The following is a 9,437-nucleotide window of genomic DNA, read 5'->3' on the forward strand; positions in this document are numbered from 1 at the left end:
AGGGATTGTGCAGATGATTGTCCAACTGAAGGAGGGGGACAGTTAGTCCCAGATATATTCACCTGGATACCCAAGGGAAGAAAGCAGCCAAGAGAGGAGTTTTTTGGTGGTGGAACTCTGGATGTAGGAATAAGTAAGGTAGTGGGGCCTGATGAATTGTAGAGACAATGAAGGTAGAGATCTGTGAAAGAATGAAATTCCATCTTATAATGTAGGGTCACTGGGTTGGGGGCAAAGAAAGATATCCATTGCATTTTGCAGGTCAGGGACTTGTTACAAAGTGCCAAGAGGGTCTTCCCAGAGAAGTTCAGGGACACCTGCTAGGATAGCTGCCATGGGGAAGAAGTGCATCCTCTGGAGTCTAATATCCTAAACCAAGCCCCAGTGCCTTCCATGATCCGCTACAAAGATGGCACAGCAGTGATAAATTAACAGAGTTCTATTTTTTCCACCAACTTCACTAACATTTATTTGAGGTACTACACAACACAGCCCATAGAAATTATGGCATGAATTAGGGCCCAGTCCCATAAATCTGGGAGGGGATGAGAGTACAGGAAGAAACAAGAGAATCATAAATATAGCAAGTAGGGGGATATCACAGACAGAAAATGTGGGGGAGTGGAAACCCAGACATTTTTTAATCTAGTAAGTCTAGTCCCTCACCCAAATCCTTCTGTCATAGCCCACAGGGGCTCTCTGTTTCTTCCCTCCCCAAAGAGTAACAATACTGGCAAGAGATGCTAAGGGGACTTGAAAAAAGAGTGTAAATATTGTATTTCCTCTGCTCTGCATAGCTTTTTGGTTCATAGCAGTGGTTAGTGGTAAAGCTTAGTATGGGTGGCATGGGTGGCATGGACTGGGCACAAAAGTGACCAAGGTTCACAACCTCAATAGGGGTGATTAGCAATGTAAAGTTACTGCCTGGTTGCACCTGCATCTTCTCCATCTCCTCCAAACTTGTCTTGAGCAGCAAGATCGTAACTCTTCAGTGGCAATGCTCTCATTGTCCCTTAGCCCATGCCAGATGCTGAGAGCAGATGCTTGTAGGGCATGCCCATAGAAGAGGGTCAATGCCTGAGGCCTGGGGAGAGGATAGTGGTTAATGGCATTATAGTTGATCTCCTCCTCACCCTGACTTCCAGACAGGAATGTCACAACTGAGGCAGCAGGAGACACAGTTCAATATGGAGCAGAGACATTTGAAGGGGTAGATATGACCAAGGATCACCATATTGGGCTTGATAGTATCCATTCATTCAGAGCCTTGTAGACAAATCCAAAAGCTCAGTGATGAACTGGCATCGTTAGAGATCATAGTCTCCATCTGGTAGGATCTTGACTTCCACAATACATACAATGCCATTCTGCTGGCACACACTGACATAGTGGACAAGCACATTGCTAGAATTGACAGGGTGTGTGCTTTCTGATCTTCAGTACACAGTGTCATTTGGCAAGTTGGTCCCATCCTTCTTGTACTGAGCCCAGAATTCAGAGAGCCCATCCAGCCCTTGTGTGGTGGTTTCTTCATAAGTTCCAACCAAAGCCTCCACACCTTTATCAATCTTGATGCCCACAACAATTCCCTTGTCCAGGATGGTGTGGACAAAGGGCACCCTATCATCACTCTTCTGACAGAGGATCTTACGGAAGGCATTTCTTGATACTTACATTGGTGTTGAACAGAACCTGAAGATCCTGCCTTTGGTATTTTGTATTCTCAACTCAATCTGGCTTAGTTAGGCTCTTGGCCAAACTGGCCACTGACTCATTAGCTGTCGAGATGCTCTTATCTTGGGCAACAATCTGAAGGGCCATGTCTGACAGTATCTTCATTTGCTCAGTTTGACAGGGTTTTGGGTATAAGTGGGGCATGATATTGGTCTCCCCTCTGGATTAGATGAAATTAAATGACTTCTCTGATGTGTTCTGCACAAGATCCAGGTGTCTGCTAACATAATTTTTAGTATCACAGGGCTTCAGAGAAGGCGGGAAGGCTTATGAAAATGTTCATTTGCTCTGTTCCTTTCCTAATCCCTCCAACTTGTAGCTCAAGAGGTCCTCAGTCTTTGATTGTCGTAAATTGCTGTTGAGTACAGGCCTCACAGACTGCAATCTGTGCTATCATCACAGCCTCCTAATCTCTGTTCCCCTTCTCAGGCCTCCAAACTACCTTTTATACTCCTGCTAGACAAATCTTATGCATAGATGTGATTGCATCACTCTGTGCAAAATTTTGCAGTGACCAAGTCTGGTGGTCAATGACTATAATACTATAAAACTCAGCTTTCCCCATGACTGATTATAATACCAGTCATGGGGAAACCTGAGTTTAGGGTCATATTATTCTCCTCCACACACTTTATCATTCACACAAATGACCAAAACTCTTCCCCATCTCTGTACTATCCTTCCTCTCCTTCTTTGCCCATTAAATTCCTACTTATCTTTTAAAACCCAAATCAAATGTTACCTCCTCCAGAAAACCTTCCCTAATACCATGACTTTTTCTCCCCAAGCACTTTGGGGGGAATTATCCATTTCTAATATACTTGGTATGAATTGTTATTTATTATAATAATCTGCAAATGGGCCTTTTTGCCTTATTAGTCCCTTTATATCTAGGAATCTAAATTTTCCTATTTCACCCACTACCTAGCATAGGGCTCTGTATACACAGTGTAAATGTAGTATCTATGCAGTGAATCCGGCCTCAGACAATTGATACTTACCTGGGCAAGTCACTTAACCCTAATTGCCTCCCATTCAGAGCCATCTCCAGTCGTCCTGATCCATATCTGGACCCAGATGGCTCTGGAGGAGAAAGTGAGGTTGGTGACCTAGTGCAGTACCCTCCTCACCCACCACACGACTAAAACCAAATTTGTATGCTTGTCATGGCATCACCTTCCATGATGTCATGATCTTCTTCGAGAAGGAAGGACAAACATCAATAAATGTTTAAGCTTTTTTTTAACCACATTTGTCATGGAGAATATTAGCAATGTTAAGGACCCATGAAGGGTAATAAGAGAAAATGGAGAGGAAGTGGAGAGCATGGGAAGAAAGGATCATCAGAGAGGAGAATGCAATTTTTTTAAATGATTAAGTAAATACATAGATAGGGAGACAGACAGACAGATAAGCGAAGTATAATCTAGTTTTAGGTTTCCAATTCAATGCCTGGGGGAGGTGGAGTGTAAGGGAAAAAAGGGGAGGCTGATTCTAGCCTGTATCATCTTTGAGCCCCTCCCAGCATTATATGGCTTGATCTGCAAATAGTATTAATAATGAAGAGGTCATATTATTCAAATCAACACTGCAGATTTCCATTGGATGGAAACCAATGACCATATTTTACATCATTATAACCTCAAATAGTGCAAATTCCAATGCATGTGATCATTTCAGAAGATACATTATTCCCATTGATAACCATATAACCACGAGATTAGAGATTAGAGCTCAGAAGGCCATTGTTGAAATTCAAGTTTTGCTACATATTACCTCCAACATTTTGAGCAAGTCACTTTATATCTCTGGGCTGGCATTTCTTTGCTGATAAAATGAAGGGTTGTTAAAATGAGGTCCTTAGTCAGTTTGGTAGCACAGTAGAGAAGAATACTGATCTTGGAGTCTGGAAGACCTGAGTCCAAATGCTGACCCCAGATCCTTCTTAGTTGTATGACCCAGTGCAAGTTATTCTATCTCAGTTTCTCCAACTGTAAAATGGGGGTCAGAGCACCTACTTCACTGGGTTGTTGCAAGAACCAAAGAAAATAATATAGGTAAATTTTAGCACAGCCTGGGACAGAATAGGCACTTTATAAATTCTTGTTCTCTTCCTCCTTTCCTCTTTTGCTGCTCTCAATTCCATGATATTATCTATCCCACCAAAAGGATTCCCATTTTATCTATAGATGAACACACCCCACTCCCTACCTGTCAATCTTCATCCCACCACCTCCTACCCCAACCTGCTCCCTATAGAGAGTTTCAAAACCTGCCCACATTGGAAAAGGATGAACAGGAGGAAAAAGAAAATAAGTCTTTCCAGGATATCTGTCTATTTTGAGAAAGCAGATGTTGAAGCATTCAGAGGAAAGATAGAGAGAATCCAGTGACCTCAAATTCTAAAGGGGAAGTCAGTCCAGAAAGAATAAGGAGTTCTCAAGAATAAAACACTGAAGACATAAGAAGAAACAGTTTCATTGAGGAGGAAAAAACGTGTTGTCTTAAAAGACAAACATGGTTCCTTTTCGGCTGCTAGCTAGCTCTGTGACTTTGGGTTATGTGACCTGGATGGCTAGAGTTTTTTGTTTTTGTTTTGTTTTTGTTTTTGTTTTTTTACTGTGAAGCAGAGTTGAATTAGAGAATCTCTAAAATTCTTTGGTGGTGGGTAGTTGTTTTTTTTGGGTTATTTGAATCTGAGCAACTAACTTATCCTGTCCTTGCTTCAGTCACTCTTCTCCTACCCCTCAAGTCCCAAGAAAAAGGATTTAACAATGACCGACCTATACCTCAACATGCTATTGTGACAAATTATACACTATATTCTACTTCTACCTTATTTATATATACTTATATTTGTGTATGTGCATATATCATATATTCTATATTCTATATTAATACCTTGTATTTGTTAACACATCATATATGCATTAAGCTATCTTTTCAATTGAAGAAAATAGTCTCATATTTCTCTGATACTATCCCAGAGCATGTACGATCACATCCATTTGGTTGCTTCCTTCACTCATGGAGATAACAACACTTCAACCCTTGTCCATCCCATCTGATTCTTGTCCATGTCTTCCCATAAAGGGTCCACCAACATGTCGGAAGGACTTCCTCAATTTCCCCTTCCAGCTGTCACATCCTCCAATAATAGCAAACTTCTTAAGAATAACAATTCCTTCACTGTTTTGAATCTATGTCCCCAGTAACTAGTACATATAGGTACTTTAAAAATATTATTGATTGATTGATCAGAACATGATCAATCCCTATTGTCTTCCTGTCATACATTTCTCTTATGTCTTTGATATTTTTGTTTGTTTCCGCCATGCACTTTCCCATTACTCTCTGTGATAGTTATTTTCACTTAATTAGAGGCATATTCTGTGTGTTATTGTCATAAAGTAGAATTGGTAGAATGCTGGTATTAAACGTTGTTTCCCGGAGAAGCTTGTGGCCTAACTGGACCTGGGGTTTCATTGATATAGGGCATTCTCAGTATAGGACACTCACACACTACCTATGCCAGGCAGAGTTGTCTAGAATACTGAAAGTTATGTGACTTACCCAGGGTGTCACAGCCAGTACGAGTGAGAGGTAGGACATGAATACAGGTCTTCCAGGCTCTCAATTCACTTTGCTGCCTCTTAAAGCAGTTTTATAATTTCCTAAAGCATATCGTGTCTTCCTCCTCTTCCACTCTGAGCAAATAATTTAAGGGAAAAAAGCACTTAAGCGCCAACTATGATAGATAGTATGGAAAGGAGGAAGGAAATAGTCATTTGGGTTTGGGGGGGGGAGTTCAATTGAAATTTTCTTTTCTTTTCCCAGATACATGTTATGAAAGTTTTTCAATTCATCCATATGTATATGCATGTTTTTAAGTTACATAATTTCCTTCTACCCTCCCTTCCCACCCCTCCTCCCCACAGCAGCAATCAGGTGAATAATGTACATACACATTTGTGTTAAGCATGTTTACAGACTAGTCATTTTTCAGTGTGACGAATTAGGATTAAGAGAAAAGAAAGAAAACCATGAAATAGGAGAGAAATATATAGTGTTCATTCAGGCTCTGAAGGGGTTTTTTTTGGTTTGGTTTTTTTGGTTTGTTTATTTTGCTTTGTTTTTCTTCCTTGAGATGGGGATAGCACTGACCATAGAGATCTAATGGGAGTTGTCCTAGCTCTCTGACTGCATCTATCAAATTTGACCAACTCAAGTGTTGTTATAAATATGTACAATGTCCTTTTGGTTCTGATCCCTTCACTCAGCATCAGATCCTGTAATTCATTCCATGCTTCTCTAGAGTCTGACCATTTATGGTTTCTTATAGAACAACAATATTCCATCACATTCATATAACTTAACTTGGTCTGTCATTCCCCATTTGATGAACATCCCCTCAATTTCTATTTTGGAATGTGTGAGACTTTTCCCATTTTTTTAATTTCTTCTGAATATAGCCCTAGAATTGGAATTGCTGAATCAAAAGACATGATCAGTTTTATAGCTTTTTGGGCATAGTTTCATAGCTGTCCAAAATGATTAGATCAGTTCACAACTCCTCCAACAATGCATTAATGTCCTAATCCTCCCACAACATTGATCATTTTCCCTTTTTGTCATCTTGGCCAATCTGAGAAGTGCGAGGTGGTACCTCAGAATTGTTTTAATTTTCATTTCTCTTAACAGAAATGATGAAGCAGCCATTTATTAAGCTCTTACTGGTGCCCGACTCTGTGCTAAAATACATTGATCCTCACAACAACCCTGGGAGGTGGGGATTATTAGTAAGTGGCTAAGACCAGACTTAAACTAAAGTCTTCTTGACTCCACAGTTTTTCATTCAAATGGAACTAAAATTCTTTCTCACTTCGTAGGACCTGCCCGAGCTAACACTCTCCTAAGAAGTCTGGGCAATCTCTGTGTCGTCATGCATCAGAATCAGACTTTACTGGAGAGATATGTGTAATACAAACTACAAGGAAAGGGAAAGGAAGTGAGTCAGACAAGTTAGGGATGAAGTATCTTCATTCCTAGTATCTTCGGGAGGAAGATACACAGCAGCTCCAAAGGAAAGATTTTATAAGTGAGGGTAAGGAAGGTGTTCATCCCAGTCATAGGAGAGAGCCTATACAAATTTGGACCAGTCTATAAACTCTTTGATGGGAATTTGAAAATGTGAAAGGGAATACCTTGAAAGAAGACTGGAAAGGAAGATGGGAGCCAGGTCATAGATAACTTAAAACCCCAAACTAAGGAGTTTTTAATCCTATAGACAATTGGGAGTCACTGAAGTTTTTGGAGCAGAGAGGTGTTCAAGATCTGTATCTTAGGATGATTTCTTTTGTATGAGTGAAGGGTAAACATAAAGAAGAAATATTAGAGGAATTAGAAGACTGTTCCACTACATTCTTATAATGATATCAACTGAGAAAGACATAATTACTCTAATCAAGACAATGAGATGAATGAAAAAACAGAGACAGAGTTTCTGGGTAATTAATAATTTAATAATTTGGCTAGCTGATAATCAGTAGATGGATAGTCAGTGGTTTCTTTTAGAAACCAAGGACAAAACCATGGAGATCTCTGAATGCTTAAATACCTTTGGAAAATGGGGTGCTCCAGACAGATGAAAAGAAACACTGATTGGTGAACAATTAATGAAGGAGTGGATCAAAAGTCTTCAGCTCCTCTTGCTAAAAATATCATTTGAGCTTGAGACTCAGAGATCTCCAGCAATCTGGACAAAGAAATCCATCTCTATTCAGATCCCTCTGGTTGGTTTTCTTCTTCATAAACTGGGTTATCCTAGACTACGATAGGGGTCTGCAAGGGCATAGACTTATTTCCTAAGGGAAAGAATTGCCTAGATTAGACTTTGCTTATTCTCTAAACAAAAGTAAGATCTTCTAGTAGAGTGGAGTGCGACCTCTAAGCATGCATCCTGCAGGATTGGACCAATCTATCAACATTGTCCTTCACAGACTGCTGAATGACCTACAAGGACTAGTCCCTGAATGAGGAAAAGAAAGGGAAAACTCAATCTTAATTTAGTAATTGTTTATTACTATAATAAAAAAATAATACTTTCCCTCAACAATGATCCAAGACAATTCCAAAGTGTCCAAATACTATTTACCTCCAAAGAGAGAATAATGAATTCTGAGGGCAGATTAAAGAAAACTTTCTAAACTTATTTTTCTTGATTTTTTTTTTGGTAACATAGCTAATTTGTGAATATGTTTTGCACAACTTCACATGTATAATTGATATCACAATGCTTGTCTTCTCCATGGGTGGGGCAGAGACAAGAGGAAGAGAATTTGGAACTCCATTTTTTTAAATGAATGCTAAAAGTAGATACATAGATAGCTACATAGGTAGGTAGACAAATAAATGGAAAACTGTTACAAGAATCCAGGTGATTACTGTAGTGGTGGTAGCAGGTGTTTGAAAAATAGGGAACCAATACAAGTTTTGAGAAGAAAATTAAAGACAACTTGAAGATTTAATAAGAGTGCTTAGTAAGTATTTTTGTATACTGATTAATTGAAAATAATTGTCGATCCCTTTCCATTACTTTCTCATCCTCCTCATTCCCTTAACACTAAGACTCATAGAATTCTTTTTTTTTTTTTGCAAGGCAAACGGGGTTAAGTGGCTTGCCCAAGGCCACACAGCTAGGTAATTATTAAGTGTCTGAGACCGGATTTGAACCCAGGTACTCCTGACTCCAGGGCCAATGCTTTATCCACTACGCCACCTAGCCGCCCCATAGAATTCTAATAGATGATTTTTTGCCTCATCTTGCCAGAAAACAGGCTTATCATACTACTTCCTAGTGAGATCTTTTCCAAACCTTGCTGGCAGGCACACTCTCAATCCCTCTCTTTCTACCTCCTCTTTTTGTTTTACTCCTTTATAATGTTAGCACCTTGAACATAAACATTGTGTTGTTTGATTATATTCACATTCCTGGCACTTTAGCAAAATGTCTGTCACTTACTGAACACTTGATATATGGGTCTTTTTTTCATATTCATTCATTACAGACTCCTAGTTGGAAATGCTTGAACAATAGAAGTAAATTGACTCATTCCTCCTTTGGAAGGAAGAAATAAATCCTACTTATGGATGAAAGGCAAGACTCTTCAGAAGTGGATGAGTTTCCAAAAGCTACAAGATGATATCATATCTAATTCTGAGTATTAAAGTCAATTAACTAAAAATAAGGATAATAGTAAAGACAATTCCAACAGGAACTACATATTTAGCTAAACAATTACAGAAAATACAAATACATCATAAAGTCATTGGTTTTGACCTCCCTCCTCACTAGATTTGCTAGTAGTGACTGACAACTACCAAAGTGTCTTGTCTTTTAATCCACTTTAATCCACTTCCCTATCTTCAAAAGAACATCTGAGCGATTTTTGCATCCGAGGTATCTGAGTCCATAACCAAGACAAATATAAAAAACATATACCTCTAGATCAACTTGATATCACAAATTCAGTTAAGGAATGTAGAGAGCAAATCAAGGTCCAAGGTGCTGCAATGTGGTATTTTTTTGTTTTAGCTAATTATCCCTACTAAGATCTTTAGGTCTATTAAAACCTCTTCATTCTGCAGTTGTGGTGGCAAAAGATGGTAAGAATCCCACAGATTCTAGACCATGTATAAACTTT

At 39.2% G+C, this 9,437-nt stretch overlaps 1 pseudogene; it reads right to left on the reverse strand.

The window, feature by feature from the left end:
• Positions 1-890: 890 nt before the first annotated feature.
• On the reverse strand, positions 891-1,878 carry LOC141511065 (fructose-bisphosphate aldolase C pseudogene; annotated as a pseudogene).
• Positions 1,879-9,437: the final 7,559 nt, after the last annotated feature.

The sequence above is a fragment of the Macrotis lagotis genome, chromosome 2, assembly GCF_037893015.1.
Source record: "Macrotis lagotis isolate mMagLag1 chromosome 2, bilby.v1.9.chrom.fasta, whole genome shotgun sequence".
NCBI classification, from domain to species: Eukaryota; Metazoa; Chordata; class Mammalia; order Peramelemorphia; family Peramelidae; genus Macrotis; species Macrotis lagotis.